Consider the following 5,941-nt stretch of genomic DNA (forward strand, 5'->3'; position numbering starts at 1 on the left):
CAAGGAACTCAACAGACAATTCTCAGAAGATGATATACAATCAATCAACAAATATATGAAAAAATGTTCAACATCTCTAGCAATTACAGAAATTCAAATCAAAACTACTCTAAGATATCATCTCACTCCAGTCAGAATGGCAGCTATTAAGAATACAAACAACAGTAAGGGTTGTCAAGAATGTGGGGAAAAAGGCCACTCATATATTGCTGGTGGGTCTGCAAATTGGTGCAGCCAATATAAAAGCAGTATGGAAAATCCTTGGAAAATTGGGAATGTAACCACCATTTGACCCAACTATTCTACTCTTCGGTCTATATCCAAAGGACTTTAAAACAGCATACTACAGGGACACAACCACATTAATGTTTAAAGCATCATAATTCACTATAGCTAAACTATGGAAGCATTCTAGATGCCCCTGGTAGATGAACACATAAAGAAAATGTGGCATATATATGCAATGGAATATTATTCAGCCTTAAAAGAGAATAAAATCATGGCATTTGCAGGTAAATGGATAGAATTAGAGAATATAATACGAAATGAAGTAAACCAATCCCCAAAAATCAAATGCTGAATTTTTTTCTATGATTTAAGAATGCTGATTCATAATGGGGTGGTGGGGGTGAGTGGGAGGATTTGATGAACTTTAGATAGAGCAAAGGGGAGAGAGGGAAAAGGAAGGGGCATGAGGGTAGGAAAGACAATGGAATGAGCTGGACATCATTACCCTAAGCACATGTATAAAGACATGAATGGCGTGACTCTACTTTGTGTACAACCACAGATATGAAAAATTGTGCTCTATGTGTGTTATATGAATCATAATGCATTCTGCTGTCATATATAACAAATTCAAGTTAAAAATAAATTTTGAAAAACAGATCCAAAGAGCCAATAAGCACATGTCCTGACCCTTACTTATTTATACCTTCTAATTCTTTATATACCAAATTGTTGTTCCTTATATGTTTTCTGAAAAAAAAAAATTCTTGTTTTAATTCTCTTGCTCCAAGCCTTTGTTAGTGATCTAAAAATAGTTTCACTTATAAATGCTGCATTTTATCTTTTCCTTTTCATCTCATTGACCTGGAATCTTCTGGCGTATTTTCTTCCTATCCTCTCAAATCAGACTGTGTATTTTATCTGTCTCAGAGGAATTGCTTCCTTCAGGAACTTCCAGAGCTATTGGCTTTGGTTTCCTTGACAACTCCTGCTTCTCAGATTTTTTTTTTCTGATTCCTTAAGAGAAATAAGACTAAATCACTGATAACAGTGGACAGAAATAGTAAAAGGCAAGAGCCCAGCATTGCCTCTGAAAAAAAAAGTATGTATACAGATTTAGAGGAAAGAGAAAAAAAATCAGATGTAGAGAGATGGAAGTAAAACCTGTGAAGTGTTCTTTATGTGGTTGTCAACTCATATGTCTGGGAATTGTTGTGAGGGTTTTCAGGAGATTTTTAAGAGGATTACCTCATTAGGAGTCTGTTTTACCTATCTAACCAAAAAATTCTCCTAGGCCTGGCTCATAGAGTGTACAAAATCATATTCTTGGTCTAGATGATTGTCAAAGTACAAAATGTAAACCTTAAGAGAAGGAGAAAAAAAAAGTGTAGGCTAAACTTGTACTTATAGTCATATTAAAGACAGACAGTATGTGCTACAAAGAGAATTGAGTCAAATTAGTAACCACCAAACTTAATTACAGTTCTGATGCATTTATGAAATAAAACCAGTGAGATTTCATTGTTTTGTGCAGTACTGCTATCACAGAAAAGCAGGAAGCTGAAACTCCAAACCTCAGTTCTTGTGTTTTAACAAAAGAAGATTTAAAGTCACTCACAAAAAGTCATGCAAGAGAAGTTTATTAGAAGTGAAAATTAACTTAATGAAAAGTGAGGCTTAAGAAAAAAGCACTCTGAGGAAAGAGTGTGGGTCATCTTTAGGCAAAGACTGAAAAGGAAGACAATGCTGCCCCTCCCCAACTTTATTACTATTTAATGTTTAACAGGAGAACTGGAGACCACCTCTGTACTCTTTGCCAATCAGGTGTTCAACTCCTCCTTCATGCCAGGCAGGAGTTTTTCTACCTTAGTTGGTCCCCTCCAGAACTGTCACAGTGGCCATCCTGTTTAGGGGGCTTCATCTACAAGTCCATGTTAATGTGAGCACTGCGGTTAATAGCTGGCCAGAAGTTACCTTAGTGCACCTAAGCTACTAAAGGAATCTTCCTTCCCACATAAAGGAGACACCTTTAGCCATAATTCTTAGCTTCATGTCAACATCAATGGACCTTATCAAGGTTAGCCCATTGATTCTTTATTCTTTACGTATTTCCCAATTAGCTCCTTTTTCTTCTGTTTATTTTCTACAAATTAACTACCAAACTTTGCTTTCTTGTTTACTATAGAAGAAATTTAAAGAAGAACCCTAAAGTAATTTAAAGAACACTTGTGACCTTTCCTGCATTTCACTGCTACTAACATCCCCCCCCCCAAGACTGGAGACCTTGAATCATCCAAAGATGAAGGATGAAATCAAATCAATAGCTATTTCCTGCTGATTAGGGGCATAGGACTATAGAGGAGGTATCTCCAATGTTTGCTCCAATTTGTCAGTGAAATGCTTCAGATTATGAGTAAGATCTATCCAAGGGGCCATGGTAATTCTCTGGCTTAGTAGAAACAGATTGTAAAGCCATCTGGGAGGCAGATGTCATATGAACAAACCAAGAAGATATAAGTATTGGAGAAAGACTGATACAATGATAGACATAGCAACATCAAAATTCACCAATGATAGGATAATGACTGTAAATATCAGCAGTTTCTTCCACCAGAAAATGTCAGAAAACCGTGATCTCCAAAGTAGACCCCATGGGGCTGGGGCTGTAGCTCAGTGGTAAAGTGCTTGCCTTGCATGCATGAGGCACTGGGTTCAATCCTCAACACCACATAAAAATAAATAAAGATAGTGTGTGTTCACCTGCAACTAAATATATATAAATAAACAATTTAAAAAGAAAAGTGGACCCCATGATGAAACAGGTGAAAACATAGCATCTACTTGAAAATTACATCTTTAAGGATTTTAGTTACATTGTCAGACTGGTCAGGAATGTAAACACAACATTTAGTCTGGAAAATGGCACAAATGCCACCCTGAGCTATAGTGAAAACATCCAAAGGCATCAGTTTTCTAATGGGTAATATGAATTGTAATGCATTCTGCTGTCATATAGAACAAATTAGAATAAAAAATTTAAAAAGGAAGAAGGAGGAAAAATAACTCTTTCAGCATCATAGAGAGTTTTGGGGTATAATTCGTTAGTGCTTCCATGTGTCAATTCTGTTCTATAGACTAATCGGAGGAATAAATATCAGAGTTAGATAATCAAACCAATGAAAAACAGGTTTTGGAAAATTCTTAGCTCTCAAATTGACTCAGAACAAACTTGTGACTCGGACAGTGTCTTTTGTTATACTTATTAGACATTAATGCATAAGAACATTTTTTTAATCACTTTCCAGTTTTACTTACTTTTGGGAAACTAAAACAAATTTACATGTTAAGTTACATTTTTAAAAAGTCTCTCTCTTTGTGGCTGTGTTTTGGTTATATTTTCCTGTCAGGTGTTTAAGAACAATTTGGTAAAAAATTGAACAATCCAATTAAAGAAGGTGGTGTTCAGTTGCTGCTCACAATAGTTGATACCCCAGGATTTGGAGATGTAGTGGATAATCGTAATTGCTGGCAGCCCGTTATTGACTACATTGATAGTATATTTGAGGATTACCTAAACGCAGAATCTCGAGTGAACAGATGTCAGATGCCCGATAACAGAGTGCAGTGCTGTTTATACTTCGTTGCTCCTTCAGGACATGGACTTAAACCATTGGACATTGGAAGCGTTTGCATGAAAAAGTGGATATCATCCCACTTATTGCCAACGCAGACCCACTCACACCGGAGGAATGCCAACAGTTTCAAAAACAGATAATGAAAGAAATTCAAGAACATAAAATTAAAATATATGAATTTCCAGAAACAGAAAATGAAGAAGAAAATAAGCTGGTTAAAAAGATAAAGGACCATTTACCTCTTGCTATGGTAGGTAGTAATACTATCATTGAATTGAATGGCAAGAGTCAGGGTGTGGCTGAACTTAAAAATGGTGAACATTGTGATTTTACAATTCTAAGAAATATGTTGATAAGAACACACATGCAGGACTTGAAAGATGTTACTAATAATGTACACTATGAGAACTACAGAAGCATAAAACTGGCAGCTGTGACTTATAATGGAGTTCATAACAATAAGAATAAAGGGCAGCTTACAAAGAGCCCTCTGGCACAAATGGAAGAAGAAAGGAGAGTGCATGTAGCCAAGATGAAGAAGATGGAAATGAATATGGAGCAGGTGTTTGAAATGAAAGTCAAAGAAAAAGTTAAAAAAAAAATGAAGGACTCTGAAGCTATGTAGGGAGCCAGCGACCACACCCTAAAAATGGTGGGTCTCCTTCTTCCGCTTTCTTGGCAGTTGGAGTTGTTGAAGTAAACAACTCCTTGTAAGGCTGTAGAGCTGAGCTCTGACTTGTTTCCGCTTTCGTGTACCAGTCAGTTTTTCCCACGTGGCACAAGTGCGTTGGCTGGGCGAGGGATTTAAGCTAGTGCAGACTGGGAGAGAGAGAGTTTTTTCACCATGCTTCAAGGGTCCTGAATAAACTGCTGAAAGAAGAATCCTGTGTCGTGTCTTCCTTGCTGGCGAGGGGACATGACAAAGCTGAGCTGCAGCGACGCCATGAGCAAATGAAAAAGAATTTAGAAGCCCAACATAAGGAATTAGAAGAAAAATGTCATCAGTTTGAGGAGGAGAAAGCAAACTGGGAAGCTCAACAACGTATTTTAGGACAACAGAACCCTTCGAAGACCTTGGGGGAAAAAAAAACAAGAAGAAAGGGAAGATCTTTTAAACTCTCTATTGACCACCAGTTACCTTTTAGTTGCCAATATGCCAGTTTGGACATCAGTGTTTGTTGGATCTGTTTAACCAATTTGCACCAGTTTTATCCATAATGATGGATTTGACAGCATGACAAAAATTTTTTGTTGTTGTTGTTCTTGATGGAGATTAAGATGCCTTGAATTGTCTAGGATGTTGTATACTTAGAAAGTAACAGCTCTAAGTACCTTTCTACATTTTTAAAATTTTTATTAAAAAGATGTCTTCAATTTAATGCAAGAGAACATTTTACTGTTGTACAATCATATTCTGATAGTTTGATTGTTTACAGGATATTCCAAAATAAAAGGACACTGGAAGGTTTTCATCGAGGATAAATTGATATAATATGATGCAAACTATGCTTCTCTATGATAATTATAATATAAAGGTTCTATTCAGTGCAGCCTATACAATAACGTAATTTAGTCTAGCACAGTTGACCCTATTGCTTAACATTTTCATTGTTTAAAAATACACATGGAAAAAAAAAACCTATATGCTTACAGTGCACCTAGAGCTTTTTTATAACACCCTCTTTTTTGTTTGTTCTGGATTCTTTAAATATGTATTATTCTCATTTAGTGCCCTCTTTAGCCAGAATCTCATTACTGCTTCATTTTTGTAATAACATTTAATTTAGTTATTTTCCATATATTTGCCCTGCTAAAATAGAATATAGCATCTTTCATATGGTAGGATCAACAAGGAAACTTTCCTTTAACTCCCTTTTAACATTTTATGGTAATTAGCAGGGGGAAAATCCATTTATAGATCATTTCTAGGCAAATTGTGAAGCTAATGACCAACCTGTTTCTACCTATATGCAGTCTCTTTATTTTATTAGAAATGGGCATCATGGCCTCTTAAAGAAAAAAAAAAAAGTCACCATTCTGCATCTAGCTGTATCCATATAATGCATTTCTGTACTTTT

General features: G+C 36.0%; 1 pseudogene; it reads left to right on the plus strand.

Annotated features, from left to right (window-relative positions):
- Positions 1-2,767: 2,767 nt before the first annotated feature.
- Positions 2,768-4,978, plus strand: LOC143404445 (septin-7 pseudogene; annotated as a pseudogene).
- Positions 4,979-5,941: the final 963 nt, after the last annotated feature.

This window comes from Callospermophilus lateralis, chromosome 7 (assembly GCF_048772815.1).
Source record: "Callospermophilus lateralis isolate mCalLat2 chromosome 7, mCalLat2.hap1, whole genome shotgun sequence".
In the NCBI taxonomy this organism is placed as follows: domain Eukaryota; kingdom Metazoa; phylum Chordata; class Mammalia; order Rodentia; family Sciuridae; genus Callospermophilus; species Callospermophilus lateralis.